The sequence below is a fragment of the Episyrphus balteatus genome, chromosome 1 (assembly GCF_945859705.1).
Source record: "Episyrphus balteatus chromosome 1, idEpiBalt1.1, whole genome shotgun sequence".
NCBI lineage: Eukaryota > Metazoa > Arthropoda > Insecta > Diptera > Syrphidae > Episyrphus > Episyrphus balteatus.
The window spans coordinates 147,287,888-147,311,493 of NC_079134.1; the positions used below are offsets into that span (position 1 = coordinate 147,287,888).

Below are 23,606 nucleotides of genomic sequence, written 5' to 3' on the forward strand. Positions count from 1 at the left end.
AAAAATTGAACACTTTTTTTTGAAAAATCAAATTTTCGAAAACCGGAAATTATTTTTTTTTGACATTTTAGTTTTGAATGTTGAATAGTGATTTCTACGAAATTGCATACCAATTTTATTTTTGATTTTTTTTTTTGTTTTAATTTATTTATAAGGTTCCAACGATTTTGAAATTTTTTTTCTACAAATCTTTCTTAGTAGGTAGAAGAAATCAAATTGAATAGGTACTTGTTGGAGCTATCACGAATTCTGCTTTGTTCCTTTAACTTTTTGGACTAGTGTATAAAAACAACTCAGGTTAAAAGCTGCACTCGTTATGAAACTCAACTATTAAATTTAGCCGAGCGTTAGCCTTGTACCTGAGTATTAAATTGTTTATTGGTAGGGTGTTAAATATTTAAGTCAGCCTTAAATTTGATTACACTGGTCAACAAAATTAAACTTTTTTTTGAAGTGAAAACTTCTTTAGTATCGTAGTGATTTAAAACAAGATGAAACGAAAACGCGACACGACTTCAACTTGTTATAACTTTTTTTTTTTAATAGATAGATGAATGAAATTTGTAATGTAGATAGGTAATTAAATAAATTATAATTGTACAAAATTTCAATTAATTTCATATTCAAAATTCTGAGATAACGGTAAAAAGATGTTCTTTTCCAACACACGTTATATCTTTTGATCTAGTGCACATACAAATCTGGTTTAACTTTAATACGCATGCTGATAACATAACCTTTTATTTGATATATCACACATAACGTTACGTGCTCTACAAGTTACACAATCTTAAATTTAAAAATACCTCAAAACACCTCTGGAGATCTTTTAGCGATGACCAGCTACCAGTGTAGGAAGTACCGTAATCTCAGTATGGAAATTCGACATGGTTGACTTTAAAAAATTCTAACTTCTCTTGTAGACATCTTTGAAATAAGATTTATGCATTATTATACAAGGTGACACAATAAGCTTTCACATGGTATAACATTTTTTATAGGTTGTCAAACAAAAAAATTGATTTAATAGCATGAGAACATAAAAATAAATGTTGTTTTGCTTTTTTTTATGAAATTTCATCGAGTTTAAAAAATTCTAGCACTTTTTGTAGATGTCTCATAGGTCTGATCGATATATATATTTTGAGCTTAGACAATAAGCTTTCAGATGGTATTAAATTTTTTATAGGTTGTTAGGGAAAAAATGCATTTAATAGCGTTAGAAGATAAAAATACGTGTTTTTTCGCTTTTTCATGGAAATTGATCGAGTTCAAAAAATTCTAGCTCTTTTTGTAGACGTCTCATAGACCTGATCGATATATATGAGATGAGTTAAGACAAAAAGCTTTCAGATGATATAAAATTTATATAGGTTGTCATATAAAAAACATGGAATTGAAGGTGATAGAATAGAAATAAATAGGTAGATTTTTTCTATTTTTCTCAAAAGGTTTCACTTCTACCGCGTGTGAATTGCACACATGATTTTTTTTTTTTTTGTTACAGAAACCAAGCTATACTTTTCTATAGGATTTTGGTGTGCTGAGCTCAAATCCGAAGTCAAAAAAGTTCTATCACATCACGTTTTTGAGATAATCCCGTTAAAAAATCGGAAATGCCGCTTTTTACCAGTTTTCGAGATTATTTCTTAGCTTTTGGTTATTTGTTTTAAATAAATTTGTAACGGTTTCTAATAGAACTAAATCTTGTCTTTCTAAATCCGTTTAAATCTTTTAAAAATCTCTTATCTTCTTTGAGAAATCTGAAATTAAAATCAACGTGTTTGGTATATCTCATGTTTATTTACTTTTAATAGCGAATCTCGAAAAGTTCTTTGCCAATCGCTTTCAAATTTTGACACAACGTTCCATTTAGAATCTTGCAAGTTTTTATATTTGCGAAGGTGGTGAATCGCAGTGAGATACATCAAAGCGTGACCGTGTCAGATACTTATACTAAATAATTACTAGTGAGAAAAATATAATTTTTTTTCTTGTTAAAAACAAGATAAGAACTTACTGGAATGTAAATGAAACGTTGTGTCAAAATTTGAAAGTGATTGGCAAAGAACATTTCGAGATTTACTATTAAAAGCAAATAAATATGAGATATACCAAACACGTTGATTTCAATTTCAGATTTCTCAAAGAAGATAAGAGATTTTTTAAAGATTTAAACGGATTTAGAAAGACAAGATTTAGTTCTATTAGAAACCGTTACAAATTTATTTAAAACAAATAACCAAAAGCTAAGAAATAATCTCGAAAACTGGTAAAAAGCGGCATTTTCGATTTTCTAACGGGATTATCTCAAAAACGTGATGTGGTAAAATTGTTCTGACTTCGGATTCGAACTCAGCACCCAAAAAACCTAAAAAGAAAAGTATATCTTGGTGTCTGTAACAAAAACCTTGTTGACCAGTGTTATTGGTAAGGCCCGTAGAAAATAAAATTTACTAATTATAAGTTTTGGTGAGTAAAACTTCTTATTCAGATTTCTTTGGCACAAATTTATTTGTCATGAAGTAAAGTTATCAGGTGGAGTTTCGATTCAGCAAAAAAAGGCGCTAGTTGTTACGCATTTTATAATATTGCCAAAAAAAATATAATATAAAAAAATAGCAATCTCTGTGGGGATACGAACTCAAAGAGCAAAAGTAAAGAGCAATCACCTTGTCACCTACGCTAATAGGACTATTGAAATAAGTGTAACTTTCATGCCCTATAAGCTATAACGTGCCTAGGATATACAACAATAATTATTTAGATAGATAGATCTTTATTTTCGTTATTTGATTTACATTTGGTAAGCTACCGCACAGTTTACATACAGAGATTTGATAATGTTTACATTTTATCTTTCTACTGAATCAGTATTTAAATATTTCTGATTTAAGGATTTGTTTTTAAATAAATATTTGAAGGAAAATACAACAAAAATAGGCTATGGTATTATATACACATATGATACATGATTTCAAGGTATTTTTTAATGCTGATTCCAAAAAATCTAAAATCAAGACAATCTGACGTCTCTGGAAAAAGTTATACCTGTTTTTCATCTGTCAACTCATATTATTATAACAGTTGCAAACTTACTGCCGAAAAACCCTTAAAAGTTATGGTAGATGAACCAAATTTTGCATGAAGATTTTAGAATCCATCATTATTAAAAATCAAAACAATCCATTATAAAAAATATATATACCTACGAAATAATGGTATTTTTTGATGAAGGGGCAAATTTTAGGATATGCACTAAAGAAGATTCTTGTTCATCTTAGGAATAAGTGCTAATAGGCTAATTTTTTCATTTTAATCTTTGTTTGGATATTCTTTAACTACCCTCAAAAATCTAAAAAATCTCATGTCCGCAAGTTCTTATTTTCTTGGTTTGAAAATAAGGTGCAGATTTTAAAAAATTAATAAGAAAAGTTTAAATTTTTATATGTATACCAACATAAGCGACATGATTTAAAGGTATTTTTTAACACTTATTCCAACAAAACTCACAAACAAGTCAACTTGACCATCCCTGAAAAGTAATGCACCTTATTCATGTTGATCTGACACAAATATCTAAAGTGTAGTTTTTCAATTTTTTAAAATCTGCACCTTATTTTCAAACCAAGAAAATTAGGACTTGCGGACATGATATTTTTTTAGATTTTTGAGGGTAGTTAAAGAATATCCAAACAAAGATTAAAATGAAAAAAATAGCCTATTAGCACTTATTCCTAAGATGAACAAGAATCTTCTTTAGTGCATATCCTAAAATTTGCCCCTCCATAAAAAATACCATTATTTCGTAGGTATATATATTTTTTGTAATGGATTGTTTTGATTTTTAATAATGATGGATTCTAAAATCTTTATGCAAAATTTGGTTCACCTACTATAACTTTTAAGCGTTTTTCGGCAGTAAGTTTGCAACTGTTATAATAATATGAGTTGACAGATGAAAAACAGGTATAACTTTTTCCAGAGACGTCAGATTGTCTTGATTTTAGATTTTTTGGAATCAGCATTAAAAAATACCTTGAAATCATGTATCATATGTGTATATAATACCATAGCCTATTTTTGCTAATTTTGAAAATCTCCATTTCACGATTTGACCTTGAAATCGCGACAAGCGGACATGAGATTTTTCTAGACTTTTGAGATATGTTATAGAATGGCAAAAGGAAGATATTGAGCAAAAAAAATTTCTACTAACATTCATTCCGAGATTTACCCATTTTTTCTCCTCATTTGACTGTATTATATTTTTTTTTCGATTTTTATTAAATTGATTGAAAATGTAGTATTTTTTTCAATTAAAATCTTAAAATTCGATTTTGAGAAAAACAGATTTATGTAATAAAGTACCATTAATTTTGCTCCTCAACACTTTTAAATACCAAGTTTGAAGCAAATCACTTCGGACAATTGGGCTCGAGTAAAACCTACTATATCGCAAATAAAAACTAGGTCTGGTGGTGATAGAAACTTCTAAAGTCATGTTTAAAATATTTTACAAATTCCAAAATTGTATAAAACATAATTTAACTCATTCCTTTTCATAAACTTGAAATGTGTATTGGATGTCTTCTCAAGCAGAAACTTAAATAAATCCATTTTAAACGGGGTAAATGGGGGAAGAGTGCAAGGATGGGAGAAAACGCCAATTTCTGTTTTTATACCTTAGATTTCAATAAGAAAAAATTAAAAAAAAACACATGTTAAGGATTTTTGTGATGTAAAAACATTCGAGTATGTAATTCAATATTGTTAACTTTTTTTAGAATTTATAGAAAATAGATTGAATTTTTGTGACAGAAAAAAGCTGTCAAGTGTAAAAATTTCAACTCCTTTTTCGTCATTTCACCAAATAAGTATAATTATATTAATTTGATTCTATCAAACGATTAGTTTAATAAAATTTAAAGATTAAATAAAATACTTCGTCTTTCCAAGAAATTCATCCCTAATTCTCTGAAGATTTAATTTTTAGAGAAATAATAACCAAAAAGGAAGAAAAAAAAAATTATTAAATGCTTAACTTTATGCCAAGCTCTTGAACTTGAATTATCTTGTCATATTTCTTTGATGTAGCTTGCCCAACACAAAATCACTCGAGACTCTAGCCACACTCAAATATAAAATATTTTATATTCTTAGAAAGAAAATAAAAAAAAGTATAAATTTACCAGACCACATCAACCGCTTTGGCAAAATTAACAAACAAAAAAAAAAAAAAAAAAACATTTAAATTTTACGACGCCGCCAGACGAAAAGTGAAAAAAAAAACCAAAACGTTTTTTGTTAAGAGGTCATAGAAGATAACCACAACCACATCAACCATTGCCATCAAACAAACACTTATTTTTGTGTATAACTTGCTCTTGTATCTGTGCTGTGTGTAGGCAGGATAAAGAAGGTAGGTAGGCTTACCTTTAAATCTACTTTCCCAGGAGCTTCATCATTCTTATTAAGATTAACAAAAGAATAAAAACCCCAAAATACTACGAATATTTATTTATGTAGAAATGAGTGAGAGAGAAAGAGAGAGAGATATTTGTACAAAGGTATGTTCATTATTCTGATTCGTCATTCTTTCAAAAAAAATTCCAAATCGGTTGGATGTTAAATGGAAAACTTCAGGGAAAGAAAAGTCAAAAATTCCACTGCCATTCTATATAAAGTCCTTTGTGCGCTATGAGAATGGAATTGTATTCAAAAAAATAAAAAAAAAATATTTGACGTTGTTGCTGAAATTTTATTCTTTATTTCGTACATCATTGTTGCCCCCTGGCGCGCGTCAGTAAGAATTCTTCTTCCCAAAAAAAATATAAAAAGCAACACGAACAGGAGTCCTTCTGATGTAGTAGGTCTTCTAAAGGAATTCCCCTTCTCTCTCTCGTCGAGTATGCAAATCCTCGGGGGGAGTATCTTAAAGCAAAAAAAGAAAAAAAACCTCTCACATTCAAAAGGAACCGTTCGTCCCGCTGAAGGACTATAAGGATAGACCTTAGAAAATTATATGCTGTCGGGGAAGTTTTCATAAGCAATTTAAAAATTTCTATTTCAATTATATCTAACCTAGCCTCGCTCTCTGATGCCCACTCTGAATATTCTCCCCTTCTTCTACCCTCAATTCTGCACACCCTCACATTTCTAGAAATTCAACTTCAAACAGTCCAGGGCCAGGCCAAGCCACATGCTACCCATGTAGATGATATTTGTCTAAACAAAAGCAAAGAGGAAAAGATTGCGCGCGAGAAGTTTTCTCTCGTGTCGTAAGTGAAGTACTCATAATGGTTGCTTAGAACAGAATAACGGTTTAAATAAGTATGTTTTGGGGTCAACGTTATTTAAATGCACATTGTTTTAGTTTCATAGAGCAAAAAAGAGGAGAGAGAGAGATTGAATGAATGTGAGAATACTTCATATTTCATAATACAGCAGGGTGATTCTATTCTTTTTTATTATTTCTTCTGGGTTATGGTTTTTTTTTCTGTAATTATTTTGAATTATTTGAGAAAAAAAAAAACGGATGGAAGCTTTTAGAACAAGGAAACTATATAGGGAAAACTATTCAAAATTAATGGTTGAACAAAAATTGATATTTTTAAAAATAAAAAGTGAAAAATCATATTTCATTTTTATTTTTTCAACATCTTTTCTTAAGGACAAACTAACCCCACCCATACAATTTGATAATTCAATTTTAGCTATTGGCCAATGAAAATCCTAAGCTTTTGGACTTGAGTATTGCAACATAGTCAAAAATAAAAAAAAAAAAATTCTTAAAATTTTCAGTTTTTGTTGATTTTAGTTTGTATAACCTATTTTTGGCAAAAAAAGTGTATTATGGCATTAAGACTTGAAACTTATACCTATTTTAAAAAGTTAGAGGAAAAAATCATCTCTGTGAACATAATGTTTTAAAAGATATTGCGACAATTTTGTCGATTTTTAGAATTTTAAGGATTTTTTCAATTCAAAAGATACTTTTTTAGTTCAAATATTGGATTGAGACTTTCTTCATTTTCAGCTTTTAGTTCACGAATTTTAAAAATTTTAAGTTTTTCTGATTATTATCTTTTGATAATGGGTTTATTTCTTGAAAAAGATTTTACATAAAATAGAAAAATGTCAACTTTTGTCTTTAAAAAGTTAAATCGATTAAATAGATCTAATGATCTAAAAAGGAATACATTTTTTTTCAAAAAACTATCGTTAGAAATAAATCTTTTAAAAAAAATAATGAAATTAAATGAACGTCTTTACAGTTAAAAATCTATTGTTATATTATATTTTCAAAATTTTGACCGCTATAGTTTCTTTATTTAATGAGTCATGAGACAACATTAACCATTGCATAAAATCAGCGATTTCAATTTTTTTTTTTTTCAAAAAAGAAAAAAATGTTACTCATACACCATAGGGACCTTCAATTAGTTCGAATTTTCGCTTGAAATGTAGGAATTCGCTAGATATGGCGATAAAGATTCAAATTTTAAGTCAATTAACAAAATAGTCGACCTAGTACAGTTTGAAATAAGGATTTTATTAGGGTGGTGCAAAAATATAAAATTGTAACTTTTTTTATTTTCTGTATTTTTGGTCTTTCTCTTAAAAGTGAAGATATATATTTTTTATGACAATTGCTTGTATATCTGTGAATATTCACTTAAAATGCTTTTCCGCAGCTATTTAAAAAATTAGAGTACAAAATTAACGGAGCCAAATGTTAAAATAAAAATACAATCAAAGAAAGCTCAATATGTACACTCCTTTTCATCAGAATAGGTACACAACTTTTCAAATGTTCAGTATTCCTTTTTTCCTTACAGTGTAGGAAAAATAATAATTTTTTGGTGTCAAGTCATTGTTTAAGATGTTAGCAGAATCAGCAAAAAAAAAATAATTCAAAACGTGTGGTTATTTTTCTTGTTTCTCTATGGCAAAGCATTTCATATCGAAAAACTGAGTTATTTTTTTGTTTCATCAGAATAGGTACACATAGAGAATGATGTCAAAGTGGTCCATGAAATGAATTTAAATCAAGTTCTTCTTAAAAATGAATTTTAATTATTTTATTTTTTGTATAGTGGCGTTTTTAGTCATAAAGAAATAACAAAACTGTCCAGGAATTGCATTGTTAAATCTCTCTATGCAATCTATCTGAATCTCTTCCCTAAATTGTTAAATGGTGGATTAGGAAATATTTTTGTCTTAAAATCGACTCTCACAAATTTCATTAGTACGGGCTAGCCATTTTCAAACATTTCAACAAGATTCAGGGTTGTTTTCTATGGCAGATACTGAAGTACTCCCTAAATTTGCACTTCCTCCCAATATTTTACAGAGCATTTTTTGTAATAGGAGGCGTGGCCCTGTTGAAAAATTCAGTATACTGGTTCACAAATACTAGAGAATTTAGGCAAAGTTTCTTGAATATTCATTTACAAATTATTGTGACCATTCTTCACGTTTGAAATTCATTATTTGTATTATCGTAGTAGATTATTTTCTTCCATGCCTTAACACTTCTTTTTTAACTATGAAGTTGGGCTCAAAATGGTTTCTTCTTTCGTAGGATGTAAAACTGATTGTTAAACTCACCAAGGACATCAAAATTAAATGTTCGTTGATCCAACAATAACAAGAAATACCACTCAACTTTTCATGTGATAAGTTATTTCAAAAACCTTAAACGCTTACAATTCTGTTCTTGGTGTAGTAATGGTGTCTTTTCAAAATTCAGCCATTTTAGAAGATTGAGACTAATGACCATTCTATTTACTGCCCGAAAATTACAAATAACAACTGTTTTTCACTTTTATTCTTGTCGTTAATCCACCAAAACTGGCAGCAAACAAACTTACTCGTCTAAGAGTGTTTTTTTTTTGCATTTTTTTACCACCATTCATTTTTTTTACCCCCAGAATGTTTGTATCTGAAGTCTGGATAGAGCATAGCTATTCACAATTCGTAATTTTTTTAACCATTACAGTATTGGTGGATCCTTCATTGTTTGTTTTATTTCTTAAGGTGTTTTCGCCAAAATTTAGCGATTTTAACCCACCCATGCTTTTCAAAATGGTAGTATGATTATTAAATTACAATTAGGAAAGTCCAGTTATTTGTTTTAATGGTAAATTTGCCCGAAATCCACAAAAACATTATAGATAAAAAGGGTGTACCTATTCTGATGAAGAAAGAAATAAGTTAATTTTTCCTCAAAAAATACTTTACCAGAAAAACAATGGGAAAGTTATGGTCCATTTTGAAATAATTTTAGCCGTTGCTTTACCTAACATCTTAAACTACCAAAAAACAATAAAACCTTATTAGGTCACGCACCACTATTGGCGACAAACGATTAATGAAAATTTGAAAAGCTGTGTACCTATTCTGATGAAAAGGAGTGTATATTGTAGTTACAGTAACTGTACCAATGTAATTGTAAAATTTGAAAAAGAGTTCTTTTTGAAAAAAATGTATACTCTTGAACTAGTCCAAAATAGCATATTTATATCGTCGTTTTAGTATTTCTTGCAAATCTCGTTAATGGGGGAAAAAATGGGAAGTGTCGTTTTTCTCATAACTGTTTTAACGATTTCGATTTTTAAAACATTAGATACTGTCGCAAATAAGGTCCTATACTTTTGAAATTAAGAAAATATATTTTTGACCATTAAAAAACAAACTTTCCAAATAACCCTTTTCTTTATTTCTTACCTTATCGTAAACGACATAATCGATTTAAACAAAAATATTTATACAAAATGCCAAAATTAATAATTTATTTATTTTGAACAATCAATTTTTTTTTTTTTTTGAAGCTTTGTTTTTATAAGGACCTATCATTTTATATTTCCTTTTATTGGCAGACTAAATTTTTTTTTTTTTTTTTTGAAATTGTTTGAATATTTTTTAGTTATAAAAAACTTTTTTTTTAACAGCACTAACGATTTAAAAAAAACATCTAGTAGGTATACATAATTTCTTGTGACAGAAGAAATTCAAAACTACTCAAAAAGAGACGTTTTTTTACCGACTTCCAAAAAAGAGGAGGTATTCAATTCGTCTGTATTTTTTTTTTGTTTTTATGTTTGTTACCTCATAACTTTGGACTGAGTGAACCAATTCTGATAATTCTTTTTGTATTGGAAAGCTGGTGCATGCAGTATAGTCCCATTTCAATTTCGTTCTGTTATGGCCATAAAAACTATTCGAAAAAAACATAAAACCCAGTTTTAATCCATGGAAGTCGGTTTTGTTTTTTGATAAAAATGATTATGTATTTTTATATTTTTTTAAAGTTTTAATTAAATTTCTTATAAAAAAATTACATTTCAATTTAATCTCATAATAATTCTTTTTAGATTTTCCAAAAAAATCCAAGGTTAACCCTTTGCCGAAAAAAATTCTTCCAAAACCTTGGAGAGACATTAAAAGAACGGTCTCTTTTAGCTCTATTGATAAATGAAAACCATAAATTCCTTTTAGGTCTGGTGGCCGAGTAAGGTTTTTGCAATATCTTCGAACTAGTCATGAAACAAATTTATCAAATTTTATAAATTTTATTTCATATACAAAATTGAAGAAAAAAAAAACAGCGATAAGGACAAAGTTTGAAAATAACAATGTATATTCCATTTTTTTTTTTAAATGAATTCAAAACATGACCTTTGCAAAGTACCTATCTATCATGCAATTAAAATAACTTTCAAACATTAATTTAAAATACCTAATGAATATTTAAGTTTTTTTTTCCCACATCCCTGAACTTGAATATTAATTTAAAATTCCACATCTTTAAAAAAAACTCAAATCCTCTATCTCCTTAAAAAAAAAGTAGGTAAGCTACAAAGCTAATTTTAAAAAAAACTTAAATTTAATTTCATTCCAATGAATAATTTAAGCCAAAACCTCTGTGTGCCTGTTTTAATTAAATATTCATATAGAACTTTTACAAAAAAAAAAAATCTAGAAAAAAAAGAATCAATTAATTTGGTCGTCATCGTGTTGAGGGCAAACGTCTATCTGTCTATGTTTAACGCCCCCAAAAAAATGTGTTTTTTCACTTCGTAAATCTATACTATACACCTACCATAAATTGAATGTTGAAACTTTTTTTTTTTTTTGTTAACAAGAGTTATTTCAGTTTTTTTTACCTATCAATTAGGTGGGTTCAACATATCTCTACACAAAAATAAATTGGATCGATATAAATTTTACGTCCCAATAAGTTTTTTCAAGGAAAAATGTTAGAGCTAGTTATCAGGTGTCTTTTTGACATAATTCCACGAAAGTTTTTTTTTGTATTGTATCGAATTTACCAAAGAAACAAGTCAAAACCCTTGGGATTAAAAAAAAGAATAGGGGTGGAAAAGGAGGCTGTTATTAAAACCTTTTGCCATATCTCAAAAACATTATATTAGCAATTTACCTTTATTTTATATGCAGGTTTTTATACGTTCGAATACCAAATTGAATTCAATTAATTAGAGATGCCTTTCGGTTTATAGAGGGTATAAAATAATATTTGATTGTATATACGCCTTATGTTATCCACGAATTGTATCTCCACACCTTTTGTTTGTCTTCTATATGCCTTTTCCCCTAAAAACGCCAATATTCAAAACCATAAAATATTGGTTCCTCGATCTTTTTCACAACAAAAAAAAAAAACCTATATCCCTTAATTTGTATTATAATATATGCTATTCTAGGTTAGAACCAAAAAAAAAAAAAAACAAAAACCCTGAATCAAACCCAAAGGGATGGTAATATGGTATCCTTCCAAACTTGGACTCTCAAGTTCAATTTCAAGGGATCCCAAGTAAAAGATGTTCCGTTTCAGGTTCAGCATATAAAACACAAAATTAATTTCGAAACCATGTGAAAGTAATGGCAATGAGCATGTAACTCTCTGGTCCGTGTGTCTCGTTTACTCAAATATAAACAGCCATTTGTAGGTTAGTGGTGTATATTCCCATCCAAGCTTTTTTAGCCTCGTCCTCTTTGTCTAAGCAGGGCATTACATCAGTGATGGACGCTACAAAGTCTTTGGCCCTATTCCAGACAAAGATAAACATCCGCTTGAGTGAATTTCATTAGGTTCCAATAAAACCGCTTATAGACTTAGAAAATGGCTACTCTTTATCCTATAAACTATAGATACCCTACCCTTAACTGGCGGGATACCCTCTTTGAGAATCCCACCCGAATTTAAGGGACAAAACAGAAGCCATTTAATTTTATGCATCAAATTATTAAGAACGAAAAAAACCCGCCTCGCGTTTGTGTCCTTGTATGTCCTTAGAAGACCAACATAAAATTATTCGATGTAAGGCTAAAAATGCTATGTGCCTTGAATTTCTAAAATCTCATATAGCTTCTGTCTATACTGAAGACTTTTTGTATATTATATGAAAAAAAGCTTGGCGACATTTTCAATCCTGTTTTTAGACGAGAAACAGAAGACACAACATAAGAAAAAAAAAAAATAAAGGACAAAAGTAAGAATAATGAGTAACAGAGATATTATTCATAGTTTTTGTTGTAAAGTATTTTTTTTTGGAGAGGGGAGAGACTTTCGATGGCCCTAAGCCGATTTAAGATCCTTGAAACCAAAGCAACCTTTAAGGCACAGCAAACGCAGAAAAAAAAAATTTGAGTCCAAATAGAAGCTACTTATCCGGTTTTTGTTTCCTCGAGGTACATAAGTTCAGAGATTCTCATTTTTTTTTTCCTTTTTTCTTATATTTTTATTTCTTCTTCTTTTTTTTCCATTTTGTTGAAGGATTTTAAGAAATTTAATAAGCTTAATGGCTCGAACATGAAAACATCACCATGTATTAGTTTGGAAATAGATAAGGATATTTTTTGTCTGTTGTTGTTGTATTGTGAGTGAATTTCGGTTTTTGGTGTGATATCTATTTGCAAAAAGGAATAAAATATGAACTTTGACAAGAAAAAGAGTATAAAGGAAGAATAAGAATAGATATAGTCGAAGACGACCCGTCAAAGGATTATAGTCAAAGAGATTGTGTATATTGAATTTCAAGTGGGTTTGGGTATATTTGTATACCTACTTATAGTTTTGGTAACTACTGTGTGTGATATTTAACTCCTGAATGGGTTATATTCCAAACGTACTTTCAACAAGAAAATCCTATCATAATAATTATGTAGAAATGTAGTATATCCTTTGGGTGGAAATATCTATTATAAAATGTACTTAAATGGTCAAATGTCATAGACAAATAAGTTGGTTTAATGTTTCATGGAAATTAGGGTGGATTGTTGAGTTAAGGGGAAAATATTTAAAAAAATATTGACTTTTTGTGACTTTTACATACAAATATTATGGTAAATAGAGTGACTTTTTTTTTGATGACTGAGTAAATGAATTTGCAGGACATTTTTTAAAAATTATATTTTACGGGAACTTTGCATTTTTTTTTTTTCGAAAATCTTAAAACAATTTTGTCATTTTGAAAAACATTTTTTAAAATCAATTTTTTTCGGTAATCTTATAAAAAATTGTAATTTTGGAGGATATTTCTTAAAATTATTCTTCGAATTTTTTTTTTCAAAAATCTACAAGATTTTTGTCGAAATATTGCTTAATTTTTCCAAAATAAAAAAAAAATTTGATTTAGAAGGACATTTTTTAAAATGGATTTATTTTCACCATAAAGTTATCCTCGGCTTTTTTTGGAATATTAAAAAAAAACTTGTAATTTTGGAGGATTTTTTTCATATTCTTCGGCGAGGGGTACCGCTGGTATATTTTTCATAAATCTAAGAAAAAAATTTATAATTTTTTAAAGAAATATTTTCAGATTTATTATTTCTGGGTTTAACCTAAGATTTTTTTTCAAAAATCGAAAAAAAAATACTTAGTTATTTTGGAGGAAATTTTCAAAATACATCTTTTGTTTGCGTTTTTTTTTCTAAAATCTAAAAAAAAATATAATTTTGGAGAGTTTTTTTTAATTTTTCTGTCAATAATCTATTTTTCAGAAATTAAAAAAAAATCAGTTTTGGAGTAAATTTTCGTCAAAATTGTAGTGTTTTTGAGAACATATTTGAAAATCCATGCTTTTTTTGTCAAAAAGGGGTTAACCTTGAATTTTTTCTGAAAATACAAAAAAAATTTTAAGTTTGGAGGAATTTTTTTTTTAATGCATTATTTCCGTTAAGGGTTTAACCTAGAATTTTTTTTCGAAAATCTAAAATAATATGGATTTTCCAAACTTGAAAGTTATATTTCCAAAATTGTTTCGAGACTTTGGTCCAAAGATTGGTTTTTATTTAGTAGTGCTGAAAGAGGCTTTTCTTTTGATATCTATCTCGTTAGTACCTACCTATGCAGATTTAAAGTGCATTTTTTCGGGTTAACGGATTTTTTTTTTTTGAAAATTAAAAAAAAATAATTTTAGATGGAAATGCTATGGATAACGGTGGGTTTTTTTAGAAAACGTAAAAAAAATGTTTAAACTAGTTTTTGTATTTTTTGAAGTTGCATTTTTCTGCTGAAATTGTTAACCTTGGATTTTTTAGAAAATCTAATAAAAAAGATGTAATTTTGAAGTAATTTTTTTTTAAAGGTATTTTTTCGGCAAGACGTTCACTTTAAACTTAAACGAAAATCTAAAAAAAATTATTTTAGAAGGAAAATTTCTTAAAATGAATTTTTTTTTCCACAAGGAATTTTTGTTTTTAATCAAAAAAATGTTATTTGTAGAATTTTAAAAAATCCATTTTTTGGGCAGGGAGTTAACCGCGGATTTCTTTTGAAAAATCTATACAAAATTTTAAATTCGGATTAAAGTTTTTAAAATAGAAATTTTCAAATTGATTCATTTTTTCGAAAATAAAAAAAAAAAAAAATGTTATTTTGATGAAAACTTTTTGAACAACATTTTTTTCTGCATGTTGGACATTTTGTTCCAAAATCTTAAAAATATTTAGTTAACCTTGGATTTTTTCGAAAACCTTTAAAAAATTTCCAATTTTAAAGGAAATTTTTAAAATGCATTGTTTCCCAATCCACTTGGATTGTTTTCGAAAATCAAACAATAAAAATTTAATTTTTGAGGAAACTTTTAAAATACATTTTGTATTTTATTTTATTCAGTATTAAATGAACCCATATTCATTAAAAGAAATCTTAATCAAACAAAAATGAAACAAAGTGAATTTACAACCCAACCATACAATTCTATTTAAATTTCTATTGTCCCAAGAATTGTTTCATCTGTTTTCGTTTTTTTTTTTTTTTTGTTGAACTTTTGAAATTCATAACCTTGAACTTGAATATATTTTACATCAGCCATAAGCAATTAAAAAAAAAACCATTGGAACCCATTATATATTTGGACAGATGTTTGGTATCTATGTTTATTTTTCTTTTTTTTAACTTTATGAATTATATTCATATAATTGAGAAAAACTTTCCTTTCACAACAAGGTCAAACAAAATGCTTTCCATTATAAAAATTAATTCACTCGTTCTCAGGAACCATCATTCTCAATTCGCGTATGTTTAACTTCTCTCATTTTCCAATGAAAAAAAATATAAGCATTTTGTATGTTTTTTTTTTTGTTTTTAGTTTTTCTTCTCTTATAACGCAATATAATGTAATCTACATTTTTAACCTTTAAGCACTTTACAGAAAATTTTTTTTTGAATTAAAATTTAATTTACTCAAGCTTTTCTCTCCCAAGTCAAGGATCATAATATAATTATTATGTCCTTGAAAAACTAAAAAAAAAATATAAATAAAATATCAAGATATATGAATTCATTGATATATGTAAATTGTTGTAGATATAACATACCCTCTTTAAAACACAAGCAAACAAGTTCAAGGTGAAATGAAGAAAACTACCAGGTAGCTTGTTTGATGATGAGTTGGATATAGAAGGACCCAAAATATATATTTTAAAGAGTGGAAAAATTTGTTTTTGATGGGATGAAACTTGAAAACTTGAAATTGAAACTGTCAATATGCATACTTTTGACGTTGAACTTTTTGTTGGAAAAAAAGTTCATACCTATGATTACTCTATTTACCTTGAAATAAGATCCTTAAAGTTTTCATGGGAATAGGTTTTAATTATAATTGAAACACGTGCCATTGGCAGTTACTAAATTTTCAATGTAATCACTTATAGAGTTCATTTTGAGTTTTTGAGTATCATTTAAACAGACACTCAGGTTAATTTAATCATATTAATTGTTATTTAATATTCATGAGATTTGCTTCCTTAGAGAATACATAAAACAAAACTGGTAACGGATTTTCTTCTGACGATCTTCTGAAAAGTGCTGCAAACAACGATATAAGTTATTCACAATTTTCGTTTCTTTGTTTTTCTGCTTCATTCAAAATGAGTGATAAAATAAGAGCTTCACAAACAATATCTTTCAAAAAAAGTAAAAATAAAGACGAAGGCCCTTTTAACAACCACACCATACAGTTAATAAGCATAAGCAAACGACAAGGACGAGAAAGCAAGGGAAATAAACATAAACACAAGCAAAAACCTACTCGTACACTCTCTTCTGTGATGCTTTAATATTATTTCATCCTACACACTTTAAAAAAGCAGCGCGTATGATCCTTGAAAACTCGATATCACAGTAAGGAAATTAAAGATACAAGAAAAAAAAAATATCCTTCCATCATTTTGTATGTATACAAACAAATTTTCCTGTTTAAATCATCATCATCATTATTATTATCATCATCATCGTTCTCTCGCTCGTCTTCGTCATCCCGCAGTATCTTTGCATTAGCTTCTGGGAATTCAACAACACGAATGTAGGGTTGGATGTCTTTTTTTTTTGTTCGTTGCATACAATTTTGTTCCTTCTTAGTATTTTTTTATTTCAAGGATAAGAAGAAAAAAAAGAATTTTTAATAAGAAAAAACGGAAGCATCCTCGCTGGATAGGGTTTTAGATACTGATAACACGCGACATGTGTGGAGTGTATTATTATGTATCGTGTGCAACAGGAGCTAATAGCAGTGCATCATGCAACTTGAAGTTGGCTTTTCCTCCTTTTATTTTTTTTTTGTTTTTTTACTTGATGTGTCTTTAGTTTTTTCTGCATTTGAATATTAAGTATACGTCAGAGTGTCACTTTTTACGACACTTTTTAAGCCACCACATACAACAGTAAACACACACATGACTTTGATTGACTGGAAAATAAAGAGTTGAAAATCTTGAAGGAAGAGTATTTGATTGTAGAAAGTTTTTTTTATGGAATAAGAAAATTACTTCAAGAAAAAAGCTTTTAAAACCAACGTAATACATTTTTTTTTTTTTTTTTTAAATTAAAAAAAAAATATTTTTAAATATAATGCAAGTGTACCTTGACATTGACTATACTTAATAAGGGAAATGGGTTATGGCAATGCTTCCTCCGAAATAGGAGTTGAGAAAATCGAAAGTTGGTCAACTCTCGAGTTAAAATAAAATGCACGATTGGGTCGCACGTACTTGCTCTTGTAGTTCACAGTATATTTATCTTAAATATCTATTGGAAATTTAAGATTTTGTAGAAAAAAAAATCAAAAAAAAAAAAAAAATCAAAAGTTTAAAAATTAAATTAAAAATTTTTTTTTTTTCAAAAATGTTTTTAAAAATATTTTTTTTTAACATTTTATACTTAATGATCTCTGTCAATTTTAAATAAAATAACTAATGCTTTGATGAAATGAACTTAAAAAATATGTCAATTTTTGAAAAACGGCAACGCCATATTTCCGTTCTCCGCATTTTTTGAAAAAAACTAAAAACGCAGTTTTGTTGGAATCAATAAGAGTATTCCGCACACCAAATTTGATCGAAATCGTTAGAGCCGTTTTCGAGAAATTTGCAATACCTCGAAAACGTTATATGGGAGGTATGCGTTTAAATGGAGATATTAAAAAAATAAAAAAACGCTTATTTTTAGAAAATAAAAATTATTAGTTAAAGTATCTGCATTTCATTTTGATATCTAAAACTATCATCTGTATTTTTTATTGAACATGGTTCACCATGGTGTATACGTAACATTTTGTATTCATAAAAAAAAAACTTGAAAATGAACAGTTAGAGATTTAAACTGTGATTCAATATTCAAACAAATTAATTTGCTACTATAGCTATTTAATGTATATAAAAATTTTCATACGAAATAGAACGAAATAGAAAGAAAGGTAGGCCTAAAAACTCCTGGTACAAGCAAATGCAAAACCACCAGCATTCAGTTGGCCTTAGAAATGGAACAATACAAAACCGGGAGGCTTGCCGCCGATTTCTGAGGTCAACCCGGCGAACCCCACAGGCGGATCACTAGTGTGAAGCAGTTACGTGGGATAGTTATGATCCCCTCGACATCGAGATCATAACAGCGCCGAGAAAAAGAAAGAAGAAGAAGAAAAATGTTCATACCATTCTACTGTTATTAACCCTCTGTAGACACACCTCTTTTTTGCGAATTTGGGTGTATACTTTTTCATGTCGCTAGAACTTTTTTCTGTCTCACTATTTTATAGAGAATCATGTATGAAATTGATGTAGAATTTTCCGAGGAATTTGAATATTGTATTCACAATTTCAAAAAAAGCTATTTCCACCCTTATAAAGACACTTTTTTGTGAACACCTTTTATTTTTGTCCTGCCAAATTCGCACCCGTGTTCCCACAGAGGGTTAAATTTGAAATTCTTCCTGAAATATGGGTATAATACCTTTTTAAAATTTTCTTTTTACTAAGACTACCTATACTTATTTTCGCATTAAAATTCTAGATATTTTAAAATCAATAATTAAGGCTCTGAACTTTACCTTCTAGGAAGGCAGGCATCTTAAACAAATAAAGTATCTCAAACGTCAGGGGATACTTGTGTTAGAGAGCGAAATGTTATTGATTAAAATTTTTCCCATACGTATGGCTTCTTGCCGAATGAGCTTGAGGTTTCAAAAAATCTTTTAATAAAAATTAAATAAAATGAACGACTGGGTCGCACGAACTTGCTCTTAGAGTTAAAGTTGCTTAAATTTTTAAGATTTTTTATATAGAAATTTGGAAAATAAAATTTGTTTTTTAAAAAAATAAAATAAAATCTGAAATCAAATTGCCCTTAAAAACAAGTATGCAGTTTTGATTAATATATTATATTAATAAATGCATTTTTAGAAAAAAAAAATTTCAAAATCGTTAGAGCTGATTTTAAAAAAACTAATTTTTTTTAAATATTTTTTTGGAAAAAAAGTTTTAAAATAAAATTGGTATGCCATTTTATATAAATCACTAATCAACATCTAAAAACAAAATTTCAAAAAAATTCAATAACCCGTTTTCGAAAATTTGATTTTTCAAAAAAATTCAAAATTTATTTTTTTCTAAATTTTATTTTTGGTTTATATTTAAATTATATAAATGCTTCTTCAGAAAAAGTTTCGTTGAAATCGAATAAGCAGTTTCGGAGATAATCGGATTGGAAAAAAACGGTTATATGGCAGGTACCGTTAATAATGATTTTCAAACATAATTTTTTTCATTAGAAGATAGACCTTAGCTTAAAACTAATATTTGAATTTTTTTAAACAAAATCGTTGGAGCCGTTTTTGAGCAATTTCAATTTTACTAAATTCGGTATATGACAAGTACCGTTATTTTTGGTCCAAAAAAATTAATTCCAAAAATCCCTCTGGAAAGTCGCCAAATAACGCTACATACCAAGTTTGACACTAATCGATAAATCCGTTTAGGCTGTAGCTCCTTATACAGACAGACTGATAGACGGACTTGGAAAATGTTATCTCAACTTTTTTTTTTGTACGAATACATAACTTGATATATAGTACCTATATTGCAAGTAAAAATGCATTTCCTTAAATCTTTGAGTGCCCTTAGGTTACTCCTATATAACATTTAGTTTTTGTAAAAACAAAATTCGGAGCTAGAGGATGTAAAATTTGACAAAATTGTTGAAAATGTGCCTTTTCTTATTATATATATATTAGACTGGGCCAAAAAAACAAAATATTTTTTTTTTTTGAAAGTTACTTCGAAAATCTTGTTCAGGATGATGAAAAAAAAATTTTGTGAAAATTTGAGCCGTTAAAAAAATTTTAAGAGGTCTATCATCGGTGTTTTTTATTTTTATACATGATATGATGTTTTACAACTGAACTGCTAGACGATCAAAGTAAAAAAAATTTCTGTTCATTTTTTCTTATATATATAAAATTAAATTTCCTACAAAAAAGATCTAATTGAAAATTTTCGTCAGACGAGCCGTATTCGAGTAATTAAGATTTTTAAATCGAAGTGTTTTTTCAATTTGACTTTTTCACTTTGGAATTTTGTGATGAGCAAATAAGTGAATAGAAAAATAAAACCACGACAGATTCTTATAGGAAATTTAATTCTCTACAAAAAAGGTCTCATAGAAATTTTCCCTAAATTGAGTTCTAAAGAAGTTATTCACGATTTAAATCGAGAAAAAAATTAAAATATCAATTTTCAATTTCAAAATTTTCTAATTCACTGAAAATCCAATATTTTCAAATTAGCAAGATGTTTTCTTGTAGGGACTTAAACGTTCTATAAAAAGTTCCCTGGCAGCAAATTAATTGCTTTAACCGTTAAGTTACCAAAAAGTTACGCATACGTCACAGTGTCAATAGTAATTGCAATAATATAATTGAGTTATTTTTTCTAGGTATATCTAACATTGAGGTATCAAAAGCAAGTAAAATCCTTGATCATTCATTACACTGGTCGGCAAAAAAACAAAAAAAGTCGGGAGCAAAAACTCTGTAAGGTGATTTTAATAAACTTGAGTGTGCTGAATTCAAAACAGTTTACAGATTTTTTTTCATCACGTCTAGTTTTTGAGCTCTGCTCATCACAATTTTAGCTATAAAGTCCCAAAAACTAATTTTAAATGAAATGTTTTTTGACATTTGACCTAAAAATATTATTTTTCCGTCGAAAACTGAAATTTACTTCAAATCTGCTTCAAAAACCATAAGTTACCTTCACCACCAAGATTTTGAGAAATCATACCTTTCTATACCAAATATCTTTTAGAAAAAAACAATTTTGAAAATAAAAATAAACGTATTTAAGACTATAAAATATGGCTTTTGAATATTGCATATGTAGTTTTGCGAACAAAAATTTAACGGTGATGAAATTTAACGCCAAAAGTACCACAAAAAATGCGTTTTTGACCTATTAATATTTACTCAAGTAGCACAAAAGTCTAAAATACACCAAAATATTTGGTGTATTTTTTGCACTTTCGTGATATACATTTTTAATATAAAAAATACACCATTTGCTCGAATATAATCAACTCCGGTGGTTAAAAAAATATACCGATTTTTGGTGTATAAATGGCGCTAGTGGTATATTAAATGATCTGGTTTTTGGTGATAATTATCCCTTTGGAATTGAAAAATACACAATAAATCTATGGATAAAATACACCATTTAAATTATTCTGATTTAAAATTTGAGCCAAAGTTTATTTTTTACCTAAAACAGTTTGATGAAATCTAATTCGCACCATTTCTTATGAAATAAATGAAAATGAATTTTTATTTACTTTCATAATATTGCCATAAGAAACTAATGGTTAAATATGAATTTGTTTGCAAATTTTAAAACGAAACACATTCTGTCTACTAATTTTAGATACTACCCCCTCTAAAAATCGAGCGCCTCAAAAATGTCAGTGAATTAATGATCTTTTTTTTCGTTTTAAAAATCAGTTTTTCAAAAATTATAATTTTTTTGTTGTTTTTACATTTTTTTAGAAGAGCTCTTTTATAATATAATATACCGAATCGAAAAAAACCAAGAATGCGGAATAATTAGGTCGATAAATATACTATTATAGTAAAATAATTAATCGCTGTCTTCTTTTTTTAAATGGCGGCCATGGTCTCCCACTTTTGCATTCTGGTGAATTTTATGTCCACAGGGGGTACTTCCTACACCAAAGAGAGTGTACAAAATACACCGTTTTGGTTGATTTCAGAATCGAATAATTTTATGCACCATTAATGGTATATTATAAAAACAACTGAATAAAGGTGTATTTTTTACACTGAATCTTAAAAAAATGTTTAAATTTTTTCAGAAAAGACAGCTCAAGTAGCACAAAAGTCTAAGATACACCAAAATATTTGGTGTATTTTTTGCACTTTCGTGATATGCATTTTGAATATAAAAAATACACCATTTTCTCGTATAAAATAAACTCCGGTGGTTAAAAAAATATACCGATTTTGGTGTATAAATGGCACTAGTGGTATATTAAATGATCTGTTTTTGGTGAAAATTATCCCTTTGAAATTGAAAAATACACAATAAATATATGGATAAAATACACCATTTAAATTATTCTGATTTAAAATTTGAACCAAAGTTTATTTTTTATCTCAAACAGTTTGATGAATTCTAATTCACACCATTTCTTATGAAATAAATGAAAATGAATTTTTATTCACTTTCATAATATTGCCATAAGAAACCAATGGTTAAATATGATTTTGTTTGCCAAATTTTAAAACGAAACACATTCTATCTACTAATTTTAGATGCTACCCCCTCTAAAAATCGAGCGCCTCAAAAATGTCAGTGAATTAATGATTTTTTTTTTCGATTTTAAGAATCCATTTTTCAAAAATTATAATTTTTGTGTTGTTTTACATTTTTTTAAGAAAAGTTATTTTATAATGAATCGAAAAAACTAAGAATGCGGGACTATTAGGTCGATAAATATACTATTTTAATAAAATAATTAATCGCTGTCTTCTATTTTTAAATGGCGTCCATTGAAAAATATGGCGTCTCCCACATATGCATTTTGGTGAATTTTATGTCCACAGGGTGTGCTTCCTACACCAAAGAGAGTGTACAAAATAAACCGTTTTGGTTGATTTCAGAATCAAATAATTTTATGCACCATTAATGGTATATTATAAAAACAACTGAATATCGGTGTATTTTTTGCACGGAATCTCAAAAAAATGTTGAAATTTTGTACAGAAAAGACAGTGGTATAATTTTTATACCACTAATTTTGAGAAATACACCATATTTTTTCAATTTTCTCAATTTTACACCAAAATTAATGAATTTACACCAATTTATACACAAGTGTGCTACTTGAGGTGGTATACTTTTATACCAATAATTTTGAGAAATACGCCATATTTTTTCAATTTCCTCAATTTTACACCAAAATTAATGAATTTACACCAATTTCTACACCAGTGTGCTACTTGAGTAAGTATCTCGAAAACTTGACGTTCTAGTGAAATTTTGACTTCAGATTCGGAATTACCACACAAAAGTCCTTTAGAAAAGTATGGTTTGGTTCAAGCTTCATTTTCGTTGCCGACCAGTGTTATTAAGATTATTGAAGAATGAAAAAAAAAAACATGTCCAAACAAAGCTGCGTGTAAGACAGAATGATTTTTTTTAGCAAACACTAAAAAAAAAAAAAAAAACAAGCTGATTATGATTTGTATCACTGAAACCCTAGAAAAAAAAATGTTTAGTTTGCGTAAGTTGCT

The 23,606-nt window shown here is 28.1% G+C and overlaps 1 protein-coding gene across 3 annotated transcripts in view; it reads right to left on the minus strand.

The window, feature by feature from the left end:
• The window catches only part of LOC129906291 (zwei Ig domain protein zig-8), a 415,386-nt gene that overhangs the window by 70,276 nt on the left and 321,504 nt on the right, over window positions 1-23,606 (minus strand). The window lies entirely within an intron of this gene.